The sequence below is a fragment of the Myotis lucifugus genome, unplaced genomic scaffold (genome assembly GCF_000147115.1).
Source record: "Myotis lucifugus unplaced genomic scaffold, Myoluc2.0 scaffold_0, whole genome shotgun sequence".
Classification (NCBI taxonomy): domain Eukaryota; kingdom Metazoa; phylum Chordata; class Mammalia; order Chiroptera; family Vespertilionidae; genus Myotis; species Myotis lucifugus.
In genome coordinates this window covers 5,426,737-5,447,313 of record NW_005871048.1, presented here as the reverse complement: position 1 = coordinate 5,447,313, position 20,577 = coordinate 5,426,737, and the positions used below count along the sequence as shown (strand labels likewise).

General features: G+C 37.3%; 1 pseudogene; it reads left to right on the top strand.

Moving 5' to 3' along the window:
* Positions 1 to 5,552: 5,552 nt before the first annotated feature.
* Positions 5,553 to 20,049, top strand: LOC102426956 (annotated as a pseudogene).
* The last annotated feature ends 528 nt before the right edge of the window (positions 20,050 to 20,577 follow it).

Below are 20,577 nucleotides of genomic sequence, written 5' to 3'. Positions count from 1 at the left end.
AACATTCTTTTCTGTGCTTACTCAGACAAAACACAGGCTTTTTCACTAAAAACCCTTGGTCACTCAGGCAAGTGTAGCATTCATCCCACGGTGCTGCATAACCTCACAGAGTAGCAGCTTTATATGTAAGATCAATAATAACTATAATGTACTCAGACAACATTTGGTACTTCTTCTAGGAAAGACTAAAATATAGTCCAAAGAATAGTGTTACTATTAACCAGCACCTTTCTTCTTGTTTTATGAGCAATATGCAGTTTAATTTTATGTTACTTTCTATTCTGTACTGTGTAGTTCTTTCAGAATGCCAATATGAAGGAAATGGCAAATCAGAAGGGTCTAGTAATTGCACATTTTAAACATAAGGCAGGCATTAGTACATCTACCATGTGTCCGATCTTTGTTCTTAGTTCATCAGGCCACAATTTATGTCATTTATCTTTTTTTAATTTCAAGACTACAGTGGATACACTGTGTAGTTCAGCAGTTAGAGAAAATGATTATTGTCTCCTCAGTTTCTGATAAATGGTTGGCAATATAAAAAATAAAATACCCTGGCTGGTGTGGCTCAGTGGTTGAGCATTGACCTATGAATCAGGAAGTCACATTTCTATTCCCAGTCAGGGCCCATGCTCAGGTTGCAGGCTCAATCCCCATTGTGGGGTGTGTAGGAGGCAGCTGATCAATGATTCTCTCTCAACAGTAATGTTTCTCTCTCTCTCTCTCTCTCTCTCTCTCTCTCTCTCTCTCTCTCTCTCTTAAAAAATGAAACAGAACAACGACAGAACAACCATAGATGTGATTCAGAAGCAGAACTGTGGTCATTTACCTATTTCTGGGAAAGAAGGCAACAATTTGATGAGGATATTTCTTTATTTTACCACTCAGGGATTCTTATTTACAAGTCAATTTATATTCTTAATGTATTATCTGATTATGTAGTAGATCAGTACTGTATTTTAAACAGATTATGTCTTAGAGGTTTTTAAAATTACCTTTCCTCTGTCTAATTTGAGGTTAATGGGTGCTTTGGTTCAGCTAGGGTCTGAGCTCTAATATCAGCTGTTCCCATTGTACAAACAGAATGTATGGACCACATTGGTCAGGTGATTATGTCCATTCAGGTGGCCACCGAATTGCCTGCAATCTGCACAATTAATCGAGTTGCCTACTTAGTTGTTAAGGGAACTGAAAACATCAGCTCAGCTATTTTTTCCAATCTGGTGTTTTTCATGTTAGCCACTTTATTATGTTGGTTACTTAATTTCTCTTTTGCATTCACTTTTCCACTTCTCAGTAGAAAAATACATCAATGTATCAGTGTTATCATAGTTTGGGGTTTGCATAAAAACCTGGCAATGCCTTTTAACCTGACCTTGATAAGCAGATTACTAAAATTTTCACAGTGAGAGATGTAGCTGCTCTCCAAAAAAATTGGTTTAGTTCAGTCCATGAGACATAATAAAAACAGAATCATTTTTCTATTTACAAACCAAAATTATGTCCATGTATTTCCATTATCATTATCTACCTCTTAGTTAGCGTACTCTTAATCAAATACTAATCATCAGTTTAATGTTCCTGAGGCCTTTGGCTCTGTCTTCAGAGTTAAAATTAAGGAGAAAGCTGAGCAATTACCAAATGGGTTTCATCTACAAAGACAAACACCTAGAAAAATATGGCTAATGCAAAACCTTGTCCTCAATTTTTTAAAATATATTTTTTATTGATTTCAGAGAGGAATGGAGAGGAAGAGGGAGATAAAAACATCAATGATGAGAGAGAATCATTGATTGATTGCCTCCTGCGTGCCCAACTTCCCCTCCTCCTCCAGAATTCAAGCCACAACCCAGGCATGTGCCCTCAACCAGAAATTGAACCATGATCTCCTGGTTCATAAGTTGATGCTCAACCAGTGAGTCACACTGGCAGGGCAATTAAAAATTTTTTTTCTTCAATTTTTTTAACCTCTTTTTAAAATTAGTAATTAATTCAATAAATATTTAATGGGTACTTAATTTGTGAAAGGTCTTTAGATACTCAAAGGATAAAAACACTCTCAAGAATTTCTAAAATGGGGACTCACAGAGAATTCAATCCCATAGCCCCTCTCCAACCACTATCCTGTCATCAAATCTCAATTTGATGCTCTAAAATATCAGAAGATAAACAAATTTTAATTTTGAAAGAGTGGTACCTCTATGAAAATACATGAAGCAAACTATATACATTATGAAACACACTCATGATGTCTTCAGTTAAACGTAAAAAAATGTGTACATTTTCAAAATAGAAAAATAGATCCAAAGTTTATAACTAAAACCTCAAGGAAGATGTAACTAAGTTATAAGTACTGTACCCCATCCCAAGCTATACTCCCTGTATATCCTAAAAAACAGCCTTGATAAAGATACGGACAGGGTGTCATGGGTGCATACAGAAGGATCAACTGAACAGCAACCAGGCCATCTGGACTCATTGCTTCAGCAAAATGTCCTCTATAACAACATCTAGGTTCCTCTTTTTCCTGGTAAGGAGACCAGAACTCTAAAAGGATACAATGGCAAGAGCTAAACTTTAGGCTTTCACTTACTAAATGTTTGCTCACCGTATATTCATTCATTGGATATAAGTTCAATAATTATTTATTGATTGTCGATTGTGCTAGGCATAGGGCATTTACCAAGAATCTCTTATGTGCCAGGTATCACATCAGCATCAGTGATGTTTCCATGTCCTTAACAAAATAAAAATCCTAGGAAAAATCTCAATCCATTCATTTCCCCCACCCACTGACGATTCAAAGTCTCATAACTTCTGCTTGAGGTGAGTTTCCCAAAACTTCCGTGGGGTAAAACCTTCCCATTGGGAAAATAATAAATTACATAAATTAAACTAGTGCTTTCTGGTTTACAAACAATTGTTAAAGAAATAAGAACACCGAGCTCAGGGCAAAGCCTAGATAACACCTAAAATGGAGCTATTTATGGCAAAGTTTATTTAGAAGAAATCACAGAGAAGATAGTTGTGTTTGTTTGTTTTTTATCATCACCTTTCTCTTTTTACATGTTGAAAATGTAAAAGAGCAAAGACTTAACTTGGAAAAAAAGAAAAACTGTGAGTTATTTCACTTAAATAAAAATGCAATTTTATCTGAAAGGACCCTTTTTTCTTTCAGTGTGAGGCAACAGGTATTTAATTTAGGAGGCTGTTAACCCCTAAAACAACATATATAAACCATGTTTAAACCACTCTGGAAGTTGTAGTGAGCAGTGAAATAGATTCCCAAGACCTATAAAAGAGCTCAGCTAAGTGGCCTATCTAAAATATACACCAGGTAGCAAAGAAGAGGAGCCAGGCTTAATTAAAAGCAAATATGCGCTTTTCTTTTCCTACTTTTCTATATTTGTCTCTTCACTCAACTATAGTTTCTAAATAATTTTCTGATTATTTTCATTGAAATTTATTTTATTTTTCAGACAGAGTTTGTCATGAGTTTAAAAGCAAGAGAGAGAGAGAGAGAGAGAGAGAGAGAGCGAGCTGAGTTCCATTAAAAAATCAAACCAAACATTTAATAAAAATGTTTGCCTCTGTTAATTCTATAAAATACTATTAAAATTTAAAAAGTTTAATGAGTTTAATGCTTTGAGGCAACTATTTTCACATTTCATGTAAAAGAAAATAGGTTTAAGATTCAAGAATTAGCAGGTACTTGAAACAATACGTGTAAGAAAGAACCATTCCTTATAATTCAAGGTCAATTACTATTGTCTGTTTTTAAAATTTAATTCATTTGAAGACATCTAAGTAGCATGCCTTTTATGTTATACAGAGCAATGAGCTATGATATAATCCTTGGATCATCTATTTATATTGGATGTTTGCTATTTATCACTAGTAATGATGCCTTTATCAATGGAGAAAAACAATATCTAGAAATGGTCACTAAATTGACACAGCCACTGGATGTCTGCTTTCCATAATTTTGATGCCCTACATTACTATCAATCTCTAAATTACATTTTAGCCAGTACTGTTGTCTTTTGTGAACAAGAAAAATATGGTGCCAGGACAGGGAGCACTAACTGTCCCAGCCATGGACGTTGTGATAGCCAAAGGGGTACTTCCTGAATTAGCTTATTCCACAGCTGACCATACTTCAGAAAATTGGAATGCAACAAAAATGGGGAAAGAAAGAATTTGTCAATTCCTCGAACAGCCAGTAGTTAGAAAGAAGATTCAGGATCTATTGGTTAGGTGCTTTAGTTCCTCTATAATTTTTAAAAATGTAGCCCATGGACTTTGGACAGCAGCTTCAACCTAAGTTCATAGCCCAGTGATTTTTTTTTAATTGCCAAGAAGAACCACACTTGGCAGGAAGCCCTGACACCTAAATGTTAATTCTTATGCAGTACCAACTGTGTCTTCTAAGAACTGTGATCACTCTAATGGGGCCCTTATGGGGAAAAATAATAATTATTGACTTGAGATCTGATAAACAAAAACCAAAACCAAAATAAAGAAGCAACTTTAGTTAATTTAAAAAAATTAAATTTATAGAATTTTTCTTTATTTTTTTCTTGTTCTTAATATCCTTTCTCTACAAAATCCTGATTTGGGAAACAAAATATACTTTCCAAACAACTACACAGACAGAATACTCTAATGCAGCGGTTCTCAACCTGTGGGTCGCAACCCCTTTGGGGGTCGAATGACCCTTTCACAGGGGTCGCCTAAATACATCCTGCATATCAGATATTTACATTACGATTCATAACAATAGCAAAATTACAGTTATGAAGTAGCAACAAAAATAATTTTATGGTTGGGGGTCACCACAACATGAAGAACTGTATTAAAGGGTTGCGGCATTAGGAAGGTTGAGAACCACTGCTCTAATGGTTTAAGTTCAAGTAATAATTTTGAAATTTAAGGACAAGATTTAACTTGAAAGCTGAAGAGGTAATTTAGTTTGGCTTTGCAAGATTTTATAAAGATTATTTGAGGGATATCAAATAAGACACATGTTATTTTGTCTTCACAACAAGGGGGACTAGGAAAAAGAATGCAATGGCAACATTGAAGGTTTTCACTAAATAAATATTTAGTAATATTTGAATGAAAATTTCATATTATATTTTTATGGTTTAAGTCTATCACTTTGCTAATCCCAAGTACTAGTACATGACAAGAATCCATTGTAGACAGGATGGATGTTGAAATACCTCTTTCCCTAGGAAAGTCTGCTTTCTGGTTTTACTGAGATTATTAGCTGATCAGAAAAGTGCTCATCTTTTTCTGAGAGGAGCTAAAAGTGGCTTTGGGTCCTGGTCTGCCTGACACCATCTTCTCCAAAGCAAAAAATGTCCTACATCAAAGACCTGACGAACAGGTGATCCTGTCCATGTTAGGCAGCATTGCTGTTATAAGAATGAAACTACTGAAAGAATAAAAGCTGACCACAAATAATCATGTATTTAAAAAGTTATTTCTTGGCTATCCTATATAATAAAGAGCTAATATGCTAATGGCCATGACGCCCTCATGCCGTAATGACCATTCAGCAGGAGGCTGCATGTGTGGCGGGGTGGAGCCGCCACGTTGCTCCAGAGACGGGGTGGAAGCAGGGAGGCGCCCAGAGGAGGTGGAACCAGCCCAAGGTGACTCTTGGGACCAAGGGTGGGGCTTGAAGCTAGAGAAGGCCAGAGGGGCCGGGGGAAGGGCCAGGCACACTCGGGCTCTGAGTGGAGAGGTTAGGGTGTCAAGGCAGGGTGGCGGGCGGGTGGGGAGCTCGCAGGTGGATGGGGCCACAAGATTATGTGCCCCGAGTCACTATTTGTAAACAACTGCGATGAACACAGAGTGAATATATTATTTTGAATGAGTATTTTGAGTTTCTTCAGATATACTAGTATTCCCAGAAGTGGAATTGGTTGAATTTTTAGACAATAATACTGAACTATCAGAGAGAGAAACTAAGAAAATAATCCCATTTAAAATTGCATCATAAATATAAGGTGCCAAGGAGGAAATTTATTAGACACTGAAGAAAGAAACTGAAGAAGATAGAAATAGGTGGACACATATACCGCGTTCATGGATGGGAAGAATATAATTAAAATATTCATATTATCCAAAGTAATTTATATATTCAATACAATTCATATCAAAATACCAATGGCATATTTCACAGAATTAGAACAAATAATCCAAAAATTTATATGGAACCACAGAGACCCCAAATATCCTCATCCTTGAGTAAGGACAAAGTTGGAGGTATTGTGATACTCGATATCAAACTATAGTACATGGCCATAATGAGCAAAACAGTATGGTACTGAAATAAAAAACAGAAATATACATCAATGGAACAGAATAGAAAGCTTGGAAATAAACCCACAATATGGTCAATTAATATTTGACAAAGGAGGCAAGAACATGAAATGGGATAAAGATAGTTTATTCAATAAATTGTGTTAGGAAAATTAGACAGATATGTGCAAAAAATGAAACTAGACTACCTTCTTACACCAACATAAAAATAAATTCAAAATAGATTTAATACTTAAATGTTAGACTCAACACCATAAAATCCTAGAAACAAACATAGGCAGTAAAATCTTGGACATTTCCCATAACAATATATGTTCTGATATTTTTCCCTGGTCAAGGAAAACTAGCAAACAAAAAAATAAACAAATGGGACTACATAAAACTAAAGTTTTGCACAACAAAAGAAACCATCAATAAAATGTAAAGATAACCCACTGAATGAGAGAAGATATTTGCCAGTGATATAGCTTAGGGTTTAATATCCAAAATTTATAAAGACTTCTACAACTCAACAACAAGAAACAATCCAATTAAAAAATAGGGAAAGAACCTGAATAGACACATCTCCAAAGAGGACATACAGATGGCCAACAGACATATGAAAAGATGCTCATCATCACTAATTGTCAGAGAAATGCAAATGAAAACCACAATGAGATATCATCTCACACCTGTCAGAATGGCTACTATCCACAAATCAATGAAGAATAAATGTTGGTGAGGATGTGGAGAAAAGGCAACCCTCGTGCACTGTTGGGAATGCAGCCACCGTGGAAAACAATATGGAATTTCCTCAAATTCCATGCTGCCTTATGACCCAGCAATTCCACTTTTGTAAATCTACTGAAAGAAATCTGAAACACTAATTGAAAAGAATATATGCACTCCTATGTTCATTGCAGTATTCTTTACAATAGCCAAATTTGGAAACAGCTCAAGTGCCTATCAGTAGATGAGTGGTTTAAAAAACTGTGGTACATTTACACAATGGAATAATATGTGGCTATAAAAATAGAAGGAAATCTTACCCTTCGCCATAGCACAGATGGGCCTGGAGAGTATTATGCTAAGTGAAATAAGCCAATCAGAGAAAGACAAGTGCCATATGATTTCACTTACATGTGAACTCTAATGAACAAACAAATAGAAACAGACTCATAGATACAGAGAACAGACTAACAGCTGTTGGGGGTGGGAGTGTGGGAGCTCGGTGAAAAAGGTGAAGGGATTAAGCAAAAAACAAACAATAGATCTCAGACACAGATAACAGTATGGTAAGTGCCAGAGGGAAAGGGGGTTGGGGGAGGTAGAAATAGGCAAAGGGGGGATAAATAACAATGGAAGGAGACTTGACTTTGGGTTATGAACACACAATAAAATATACAGATGATGTATTATAGAATTGCACACTTAAACCTATATAATTTTATTAACTAATGTCACCCCAATAAATTCATTAATTATTTTTATAAGAGTTTAGATCCTGTAAGGAGCTTGGTTCAAATGTTGAAAAGTTATGGCTTAAGAACAAGCAATTGAAAAGAGAATCAGAGGTTGGGAAAAGAGAAAATAGAAAAGTTGTATATAAAGAGGTCTTATGAGAAAAAGAATCATAACATTAAAATTGAAGACTTGGATCATAATGGTTAAAGCAGCAATTCTCAACCTGTGGGTCGCGACCCCTTTGGGGGTCGAACGACCCTTTCACAGGGGTCGCCTAAGACCATCAGAAAACACATATATAATTACATATTGTTTTTGTGATTAATCACTATGCTTTAATTATGTTCAATTTGTAACAATGAAATTGGGGGTCACCACAACATGAGGAACTGTATTAAAGGGTCTCGGCATTAGGAAGGTTGAGAACCACTGGGTTAAAGGCTGCATATTGAGATAGAGACATGCAACACATTCCACAACACTGGTCAATTTCAACCTATACTATGAAGGACTGAATGGAAATGACTCTCCCTGAGACAAGGGTGGAGAAGTTGAGCCACATGAATGCCTGACCTTCAAAAGCATAAAGGCCAAAGGCTTTTAGAGCCAGCTGGCAGCATGTACAGGGATGGAAGTATCAGCGTATTATTCTTATAAACATGGTATGGGATCTTACATAAGGGAGCAAAAAGGAAGCCTTGATTGGAAACCTTACAAAAATGGCTATATATTCTTTATGATTGTAGAAACATTTTTATATACAAACACATGGACTATGGTAGCTTTGATGGGAGGATTAAGCAGTAAGATGGGGGGAAAAGAAGAAAAAAATGAGGAAGAAAAAGGAAAATGTTGCGTTTTTTAAATTGTTTGGAAAGAAACTGGAGTCTTTGATGGAATTTGTTTCTTGTGACTGAAATGTTTCCTTGGTGTTGGAAAAAGAATTGCTGTTATATCTGTCTTTAGAAATTATTTTTTTCCTGATGAAAATCTTGTAACAAAAAATAATTTCTTTAAAAAAATTATTTAATTCTTAAAATTCTTTTAAAAAAATTAATCACAAATAAAGGCTTCCAGATCTGATGATGAACCAGCTCCAGCTCATGGAAGACCTATGTAGCAGCAATCAACCAAGCATTCCATTGAAAGAAGTACTTGGATTTTACTATAAACTACAAAAAGAAAACTTCTAAAAACAATTAAAAATATTAGCCTATTTTGATAATGAAAATAAGGGATTTTTATAATTATATGAATTTAGTTTTGAATTCTCAAATTTGTAAGAGATTAAAAGAATATATTAACTTCTAATTATAAGAGAAATAAGTTAGCTATAGACAAGTTGGAATACATTGAAACTCACATTGCATTTTTATCTTGCTTTAACCTAATGTTATATTTTGAGCAATTTCCCATATCTAAAACAAATTTTCAAAAGCATAATTTTGCTATTGCAGAGTGTATTGGACAGACTCTAAGGGTAGTCAGTACTAATATTATCACCACCACCAGGTGTTAACACTCTGTATCTTTGAGTTTGTGTGGGACCTGTGACTTGCTCCTAGTCAATAGACTATGACAAAGTTGACAGGGTGTACGCTGTTGTTATGTTATAGAAGAGAGCAGCACCCATGTCCCAGGAGTTGCTCTCCCCTGCCGGTTTTAAGGAAGTACACAGCCATGTTGAAAGCACCATGTGGTAAGGGACCACAGGTGGCCACTAGTTGCTGAGGATAGAATGCTAGGTGACAGCCAGCAAGAAACTAAGGCTCTCACAATCCCTGTGTTTGGAAGCAGATTCTTGCCCAGTGAAGCCTCCGATGACACTGTGACCCTGTGGACTGCAGCCTTGTAAAATCCTTAGCAAAAGACCCAGGATTTTCAAACTGATGAAAATATAACAATCAGCACAATGTTCTAAATGAGGCCATGGGATTGCCTAGGGATTATCAACTTGGATAATGCCTAGGCATGCCCGATGAAAGTTTGCTGAATAAATTGGGGATATCTGAGGACAAAATTATTTATGCTCAGTAAGCTGCCTAGCAGCTTATCACCCAAAGCAAATACATGTATTTTTAAAAGCATTCCACATGAGATTCAGTTTAACAGGGAACAGGGTTTGGTTTTGTTTTCCTATAGGCTCATAGACTTAATTGACCCAATTAATCATCGTATTTCCTTTCTAGGTTTATACTGTTTCTTTAAATGTCTTGAAAACTTATAAAACTTATTTGGGAACCCCATCCTATAAAATTAATTTCTAATTCAATATAACAGGTATATAAAACATGGCTCTGAATGCCATACATTTATGAATATTTATAATACAATCACTAATAGTAATGTTTTTAAAATTTTCTGGTCAAATAATTATAGGTATTAACTTATTGGAAAAGTCTGACTTCCTTAAAAGACCCTGATTTACTTGTGAGACTTCCAGCCAAACCTCTTCAACTATTCAAGGGAAAGCTTATTCGCCGCCCACAGGGGACAGATGGGCAGTTAATGACTGGGGTGGCCGAGGTGAGGGGAAGTGAGAGTCCCTGAAGAGTCCTGGCTTTATCTCATGCAGGCAGTTAGTGGGCTGAGTATCAGCAGATCCTGGATTTTTCAAGACAAAGCTATGAGATTCAGATTTTCAGTGAGTTCTTCTTGCTTTTAAATGTATTTCAAGTCAAATAAAACAAGTCTACAGCTTGATTTAATTAACAGGTTTGTGACTTTCAGTCTTTGTTTTTACTCCTTAAATATGACAACAATTGTTCACCTATTTAACCACTTAGGGGGAAAGTAAGTGGAACTGGGAATTAATAGGAACAAACTTACAGAAAGGGATTGTTAGTCAGTCATAAAACCAATAAGTCAACATATGTACTTTCCCTAGGAGATCAGAACATCACCAAAGGCTTTTGCCCTAAAATTCACAAGCAATTGAAATTTGAGAACACGTGCTTCTGAAGACTTTTTTGAACACATTTTTTGGTGGAATAAATGCTGTAATAAATATGCACAAAATTAATTATTCAAAAAGAAATGAAAGCAACAAATAATATCAAAAAAGGTCTATTAGTGGCATATCTGGTTGTCATGAATGTAGGCAAACAATTAGCAGACTCTCAGTTCTGCTTTCCAAATACACTGCGTTTGATCACTGAACTGGATAGTGCTCTATTTGGCCAAGCTTGCTCTGCATCTTGAATTTCAAAAGCATTGAAGTAACCTTATGAGCCAGCTTTCTTGAAAGAGTTTCCCCTTGGTAGACATAAAAAATGCAAAGTATTCTATGAAAATATGCTCTCAGAACTACATGATACCATATCCAGCCAAACTAAAGCTCTTCTGACACATGCAGGTCAGGTTGCACTGTTCTTTTCATTTTAGCAGAGGCCTTGGTTTTTATAACTTGCTATGTCAACACCCTAGTAAATTCACATCCTCATTTGAACTTCTGGGAAATTAGACAATTGCTTATGTAGTTACAAACATAGGACAGACCATTCACAGGAGGCTTTTCCCCCCAGGTCAAGTTTCACCTAGATAGACCAAAATTGCCATCTTATTGATGAGTTCCTCCACTTAGAGAAAAGCATAGGGAGTCTTTGCAAAGGTCTTGAGATTCACACAGAATAATAAAAAGAAAATACGCAAGGACTTGAAGTGGGAAACCACACTGCTTTCCAAGAATAGGAGACGAGGGGACTCTGGAGGATTGTGTAAGTGGGCACAACACATGGGTCAGAGGCTAAGCAGGTGGGAGACGCAGAGAGCAGAGCATGAAACCAAAGTGGCTAAAAGGAGCCCTGGTAAGAGACAACAGACAAGGAGGCAAGAGCCTTCTGCAGTGCAGACTGAGCAGTTATATAACGGATTTGATGGATGTGGTCAAATGGGTCAGATAACTGTGCCCAACATGTTCCATTTATCTCTTAATAGCACAACTTTTCTTTCTTTTGTTTTGAAATATCTGATTAATCACCTCAACTCTAATATCACTCATTCTAATTACTCCTGTATTGCCAATCAGCTAGTCAACAGTTGCCAATCTTAGGGAGATAGAATTGATAGCATTTTGTAGCTCTGAGGGGAGAATTTTGTAGTTAGAACCTTGTGGGTTTTGAGGCAGTTACCCTTCAGCATCCTAGAGTGCCCTGCCTTGCCAAATTTTTATGAGTCAACGAACAGAAGTTAAGTGAAAGATGCACTGTCTACAAAGTCATCTCTGAATTCATATTTTAGGACAAACTAAGGTCCAAAACATATTCTGGGGGAGGGGGGACACCATATATGGTTTTTCTAAGTTTCTAAGTCAGGACACTAGTAACAAGTGAATAGGAATATTTTAAAATCATCTATATCCCATAATATGGTTAAATAATTATCTTTTTAAATATGCCTTTTAAAGATACAATTTTTAACTTAATTGAATTCCATATGTTCTTGAATTTCTAATTGCAAATCAAAAGGGTCTAGTAACTGTACATTTTAAACATAAAGCAGGCATTAGTAGATCTGCCATGTGTCTGATGTTTGTTCTTGATTCATCAGACACAATTCATGTCAAGTCATTTATCTTTTTTTTTTTATTTTCAAGACTACAGTGGATACACTATGTAGTTCAGCAGTTAGACAAAAATGATTATTATGTCTCCTTAGTTTCGGATAAATGGTTGGGAATATAAAAATGAAACAGCCTGGCTGGCATGGCTCAGTGGTTGAGTGTTGACCTATAAATCAGGATGTCACATTTTGATTCCTAGTCAGGGCCCATGCCCAGGTTGTGGGCTCCATCCTCAGTGTGGGGCATGCAGGAGGCAGCCAATCAATGATTCTCTCTCATCATTGATGTTTCTATCTGTCTCTTCCTCTACCTTCCACTCTGAAATCAAAAACATATTTTAAAACAACAGAAATAATTAGTGTACAAAAATTTTAGTAAAGCATGTTCATGAATAGTGGCTTTAGAAATAAAGAGTGAAAATTATCTGATTTCCTCAAAACAATGGGAGTAGATAAGTCAATTAAATTTTACTGAATATTTAAAGAACATGCAAATATTTGGAAAAGAAGGCAGAACTTTTAAAGGATTATTTTTATGTGTCTGATAGAAAACTGTATTTTGCTGTATTGCTAGGTTTTCTATAATAGACAAAGTATAAACATACTGTTTTTTCCTAACAAAGAAAATTAAGATTAAGATAAAAAGATACTTTCTAGGGATTAAGAAAGTTGCCTGCCAAAAATAAGCACTTTCCTCCTCCCCCCACTTAACCACCACCACCACTACCATCATTACCTCCTCCTCCTCCTCCTCCTCCTTCTTTTGTTCAAAGGTTAATACACTTGGTATGTTTCCAGTTGAAATTTTGGCTCACTGCTGTCCATCATCTGACAATAATCCCTTTGTGTTCTTAGGTTACAGATTTATTTTCTTCAAATGTATTATATTATCATTCTTGGAATTAAAATTAGAATCATTACACAAGAATAGCTCTGGAATACCAGAGACAAGGGTCTGATACATTTGTAGACATCAGTAGATTTCTTTGAACTCCTGTCCAAATCTCCCTAAACAGTTTGAGTTGTTACCTTCTGTTTCTTTAGTTTTCAATACCATTTTTTTTGTTCCAAGCCAATATTTGAGTAAATATCTGATTTTCTGTAAGTTAAAAAATATTGTTATTTGGCAATATTTTTCTGACTACTTGTTTACTTTGTAGTCACAAATTTATAAATTTTCAAATATTTTTAAAAATTTATTTCAGAGAGGAAGGGAGAGGGAGAGAGAGATAGAAACATCAGTGATGAGAGAGAATCATTGATTGGCTACCTCCTACATGCCCCACACTGGGGATGGAGCCCACAACCTGGGCATGTGCCTTGACGAGGAATCAAACCATGACCTCCTGGTTCATAGGTTGATGCTCAACCAATGAGCCACACAGGCTGGGCTTTGGCTGCATTTTTTATAGCATTTGATTAAGTCCAATAACCTTCTCTTCTTTGTTTTCTCTTATTTTTTCCTATCAAAATCAACTTCATCTAGTTTCTATCTTTTTTATAGTCTATGTGAAACTTTACTCCAATTTAAATAAAATTAATCGTTCTTTTTTTCCTTTGGAATTGCTTTCATTTTATGTTTTCTTATTCCTTTTAGCCCCCTTTCCTGTCTTTCGACTAAAGTTTATTTTCTTGTCTTTTTCCCACAAAACTTTAAAAACTCTGATTAGTTGTTTTGTACCCCATCATTCTTTTCTTTATAAATCAATGTTTAAAAAAACAATCATCAACAGTAGAACAAAGAGGCCATGCAGGTATGCACATGACCATCCATCTTTATAAAGAATCGCAGTGACTCCGATGGATCAAAGATTTTTTTCCAACAAACATTCTATACTTTCTTTTCCATTTGAACTTCACTAACCTTTTCAGAGAGGTGGAATTTATTAACCATGCAGAGACAGTGGTAACATTTGACCTGTATCTTAATGGAAAGCAAAAGTCTGAATGAGCAGAGAAGAAAGGAAAAACACACTCATGGACTATAATGAAAGAAGACTAAAACAGTGGATTTGATTAGTGGGAGGTAATGTTTGAAAAGTGTCGTGGAACCCACCCTTGAAGATTCTATATAGATAATACAGAAAATCTAATGAGAAAGCCATTGGGAGTAGAGGGCTGTAGTCTTTCATGTATTTTCTTGGGTCATTAGTAATGTAAGTTGGAGTTGAACAAACTAAAGAACAAGTATCAACTTTAGGTGCACTTTTAATTGTGCCTAAACAAATACTTGTATATCTTCTGAAAATGGCACTCGTGAATAGGACTAAATCTATTAGAGTCAGGATGTGCTTTAAAGTCTTGCTGGGTGAAGAAGAAGAATATAAAGGTATATCTCCCTGGAACCCTTCTGTTAGTGTCACTCTTATTAGATTGCTGACTATTACAAAGTAAACTAAAACGCAATTACATTTAGCCTCATTGGTCAAATACTCCCTAAAACAGTATCTCTGTAATGAGTGACAGGCCCCTAAAATATGTATCATATTAAGCAAATACTAACAGGTATTTCCTGACTGGCACCATCAGGCTATGGTTTAGAGAGCAATTTATGGGGAAATCTTCTAAACTCTCAGAGTCTGAAGTACACAATGAAAAGGGCATCCGCACTGTAACAAGATGCTCAACTGGGTTTTTTTCTATTATCTTTTAATTGGGAATAAGACCCAAAAGTGAGAGAAAAGATGCTAGTTATCCCACAATCTAAGTTGGAGAGATACCAGTAAGCCCCCAGCAGTTAGGATTAGCTATCTACCTGCCAGGTGTATTAAGAGAGGCGTGTTCCCACGACCAACATCCCTAACACAACTTATGTGAAAAAAAGAGAGCTGTGATCGGGTTTGAATTTAATGTTTGTGAAGAAAGTGCTTTCTCTGTGAAACAAGTGTGTGTGAAAGGTGTGGCAAAGAGTGACTTAGTGCAGAAAGAAGGTAAGACGGCACCTCACCCCTTGGATGAGCGCTCACTAAGCGGCAGAACCCACAGGCCTATCCTGGGGCAGCGACAGAGGGAAGTGTGATGACAGCATCCTTGGAGAGGTGTTTGGAAGTCTTTGTTTCTAGCATGTTGTCAATTTAAGTAACTACCATGCCCTTTGCCCCACGGTTGAAGGGAAAGAGAGGTATGAAATGTGTGACAAACATTGTGGAGAATTATTGAATGCAGGACATGGTCCAGGCATTTCTATGTGTGAGGTCCGCTGGAGTAGCTCCCTGTATCAGAGTTGGAAAAAACCATATGGTCAGGTGCCTGGAAAAAAATGAGTTTTCACTGGCCTCAGAAGAACACAGAAAGGAGCCCAAGCATTTTCTATGGCTCCATATGTTGGAAAATTTACGATAACAAATGATAGGGACCAATGTAGACTCCATGTGGCTCCTGGGCCAAGCAAAGGGACACCCAACTCAAGAAATACATTGTAGCCTACACTGACTGGCTTGGACAGTGACAAAGGAGGCAGCTCACTGCCCCTCTGAGGGGAGAATGGTTTTCTAGTAACAGAGGACGTGAGGGACAAGAATATTGTTCCATGAAACCAGGGTGACTACAAATCAGCCATGGCCTCTAATATAAAAAACAAACAAAAACACAAAACACAAAACTAAACAGATAGAACCAGAGCAAGCCAGAGACACTTTCCAGAATCGAACACTACAACCTCATAAGCAGAGTCTTCTCTTCCTCACTAAATGTGTACAAGAAGGTGTTGGGGTCCAACCCCAGTGGGTCCAGGGGTCCCCAAAGGTGTGGACGGAGTCAGCGAAGAAGGAATGGCACGGAGACAGCCTTCAGTTGATCAGCAGCCTAGTCAGGACCTCTAGCCAGGATCTCCAGCCAAAGTTCTGGTCGGAGTTCTGGTTAGGAACTGACGAGGATCTGATGAGGATGTGATGAGGATCTGATGAGGTTGTGTTGTTTATTGTCTTGTTACATCCGTATTTATACCAGCCGATTTTAATCCTGTCAATTTCTATTACAAAGGTTAGGGCGTTTCTTATCTCCATTCCAGGGAGTAAAGATTATGTAGCTTAACTACCCACCTGGCACTTAATTAAGGGGTTGTATCCCCTCCCTAACCTCAGGGAAAGATCCCCACCTGGGGAAACAACCTTTCTCAGAGAGGTGACCTTGGTCAAAACACATGGCACTAAGGAGAGCAAACATTAAGAACAGTATGCCATATACGTCAGGTACCTCGAAACATATGCTGTGCAGATGTTTCTTCTCTGCAACAAGGATGGACCGGCTCCCGGCAAATAGGTGGCCCAGAGAGGTAGACTCAGGGAGGAGAGAAGGGAGATCTGCTAGAGAAAGCAGAGGAACTGTGTAAGGAGGAGATCATGCCTCTCCTTCCCCACCCACAATTCACGCCACTGTGTCCACAACCAAGGCGGGCCTGGTAAGGTATGAGTTGGGGTGGGAAAGTGGGGGAAGAAGTCAAGCTTGAAGTTGAGTTTGAGGCTGATCTTATACGATGAACAAAACTAAGTTTCAACCAGCAACTGAGAATGTCTTTAAACCATAAATGGCTGGAAAGTTAAGAAATCTGACCAAGATTTCATTACAGGAAAGTGGGATTGTCACTATAGCACATGGGGGGAAGTTGTAATTAAGACACTCAATAAACTGACTAATACTGCAGTAAAGTGAATTGGAAAAGGCACTTCCATTCCTTACTCCACAGCTTAAGAAGAGTGTGATGGCCTTGAAGTGACTACTTATTTCTCATCTCCAAATCAGGCCATAACTATGTCAATTTGTTTAAAAAGCTTAGTATTAGCCAAGGTCTACTCTAGAGTATAGCATGAGTGGTTAAAAATATGAGCTTTGGAGTTGGAAGTTCTTGGGATGGAATTCTAATAGGCAAGTCATTTTCATCTCCTGCAGCGAGCCTCAGTTTTTGTTTTTTTTTCATCTGAAGAAGTAGAGATAATTACTAGTATACTGACTCTGGATGGTTGATATAAATATTGATTGGAATGATTTATGAAAAACACTTAGTCCTCAGTAAGCACTCCCCACATATTATCATTGTTGATATAAATAATTCTCTGCCTTTCTGTCTAGCTGGCAGTTAGATCATGATAAAACTCAATTATTATCAACACACTAACTTCTGTACTTTGTTCCAATTAAAAGTGCCGAGGCCACATTGGCCCAGGTTCATAATGGTGCCCTGTGAAAGTGCTGATGGGGAGAAAAACCTTGCTGAGATACTTAGAAAAAATAAAATATTGGAAGTGCTTGCTAGCCAACTAACACTTTCAGGGGACATCATTTTTTAAACTGATCACTATTTGCTTATGATTCAAGGTGTAGTTAAGAAAGCAAATACTACTCTAGTACCTACACAGGTCTTTCCTTCAAGAGTTTTTCTTCCTTTTCCCCTCATTTGATTTGTTCTCTGCTTTAATTTAGTTCCATGTATATGGAACTCTGCCAAGGTGGGAAGGACTGAAATTTGATCAACTTATAAATATTTGTTCATAAAACTCTAGTGTTTTCCCAAGTCAGTATTTCAGTGTACTTGGCTCCCCAGCCCACTGGAGGCTGACACCAGCAGCCCAGGAAGCAGGAGTTACCCTCAACAGTCTAACCAGGCTGTTGGCACAGCAGAGAAAAACATTTGACATGCAAGTACCCTCAACTCTTAAAAACCGAGGAAAAACTATGAATTAGAATAATTTGAAAAAAGCATTCAAAATACTTTGGCAAACAAAGAATTTCAGTGGCCATCATAAAAATCCTTCCCAGGAATTAACTGTCGTTTGCCCCCTCACCTTCTTCCCTATTTTTCCAAAGGATGTAAGTAATACATGGGAAAAACATGCGGTGATGTCTTTTTCTTTTTATTCCTCTAGACCACTGGTCGGCAAACTGCGGCTCGCGAGCCACATGCGGCTCTTTGACCCCTTGAATGTGGCCACGAAGTTTCAATCGCACTGTATGTGAGCGCCTGCACGTGGTATTTTGTGGAAGAGCCACACTCAAGGGGCCACAGTTTGCCGACCACTGTTCTAGACAAAGTTATAAACATTCTACTCTATTTGACATTAACAGGAGCACTTAACTTTCATAGTCTCAATCACAGTCAGGGTCTGAGATTTTGCTGAATGGCTGAACTGCCACAGTTGATTTTTTAAGAAATATTCTTTCTTACCATCTTTTTCCACTCCAGGATGTTCAAAAAATAATTTCTATTTTCAGAATATCTATTTCTAACATCTCTAATATCATCATATCACCATCACCAAGACATACACTTAAGGCATTTTTTTCCTGATGCAAATTGATAAGCCCAAAAGTGTTATTGAAAATAGACTATAAAGAAAAATGTGAAAAAAAAGTTGGAGAGGAGAAGAAGGGAGAAAAATTGGGACACATACCTAAAAAAAGAAATAAAAAGCTGAGAGTGGAGAGTGTTGTGTTTAAGTTTACCTCAATCTGTTCCATTAATTGCTTTAATTCTTTTGCTCAAGATAAGCTGATTACAGAACCTTTCAGAATTTACATTATGGTTCATTTTTTTTCCCTGCTTTGAACTCTTTCAATTCAATTTCAACTAAAAAAAAAATTATCCCCTGCTATCACTTTAAATTGCCAAAATTTTACTTCCAATCATTCTATTCATTCTCTTTAGGGCAGGTTGATCACATACAAATGATACACCAAGATGAGGGCCATCTTCAAATAAGACTATTTAAGACAGCCACGAACAGCTCATCATTTAAAAAAAATGAACCTAAAGCTTTCCCCCCCTAAAATTCATATATCCATTTCTGTCAGAACACAGTGTGCTCCAATGCCTGAGAATATTAGGTTAGAATATCGGTCTCATATTATCTAGATACACCAATCTGAGCTGAGCTGATGGAAGAGAGACTCACCTTCATGAGTTACTCTTAGGCCAGGGCCCTAAACAGACAATGAGTAGGGAAGGGAAAGGCCTGGGAGAGTCAGAGCTGAGATGGAAGCAATGATATAAAGAATGTACTAGTACAGAGTCCCACCTGCCGCTGGCTGAGCTGTCGCACCGAGTCGGTGCACACCTGGCAGGACCAGGGCTACTGAGCAACCTACATAAACAAAAATGGCAGCTTTTCCAATTTGAGAATTTATGCACATGGATTGGTGTTGCTGGACCTTCAGAGTTACGACGACGATGCAGAAGGCAAAGAAGTTGACAGTCTTTTGAACAAAGTAGAAGGAAGAATGAAAGAATTGAGTCAGGACACTACTGGGCGATTGCCACCCACAGTTCAAGGAGGGACTGTTGACAGGGACTGGTCGACTGCTGATGGCCGCCTGGTTGAGTGCGACATAGAAGAAGTGGTGTGTGATGAAGACTCACCTTATCAGAACATTGAAATTCTGCACTCGAAGCAGTTTGGAAATATTCTCATCCTTAGTGGGGATGTTAATCTGGCGGAGAGTGATTTGGCGTTTACCCAGGCCATCATGGGCAGTGGCAAAGAAGATTACATTGGCAAAGACGTGCTGATTCTGGGAGGTGGAGATGGGGGCATTTAATGTGAACTAGTCAAACCGAAACCAAAGATGGTCACTATGGTAGAGATTGACCAAATGGGGGTTGATGGATGTAAGTAATACATGCGAAAAACATGTGGGGATGTCTTAGGCAATCTTAAAGGAGACTGCTATCAGGTTCAGGATTATCTAAGGAGATTGGAAGGTATCTCCAGATATGCTTGAATTGGATCACCTCGCAGTTTCAGGAGATGTAACATTTGGCAATAATGTTTCATTAAAGTTATCATCATTGCAAATCATGGTGACCGAATTGACATCCCAACCTGGAGCAGTATTAGAGAACAAGATTGTATCTGGGGACCTTCGTATCTTGGACCACTGAAAGGAAAAAATATATTATATACACTTTATACTAATCATGGGCTAGCTTCTTTCAACAAAATGTTCTCTAGCATTCTGTCATAGGCAGGTACTTTTGTTGTGTTTACTGTACCTGCAGTGTTAGTTTTTAAAGTAGGGTTTTCTGCAGTATGCTTTTATTTTATTGTAAGAAAAGCACAGATGGAAGCAATACTTTTCTTTTTGGGAGAGGATCCTGGAAGTTCATCTTAAAGTGCAATATTGTTTAATCTTAGAACTGGGGCAGCTCTGCTGGAAAATCTTTTAACAGAGGCCTCAATGATGGTCACTTTGAATTGCTTGTGATTTCAAAAATAAAGCTGTGAAGCAAAAAAGAAAAAAAAAGAATGT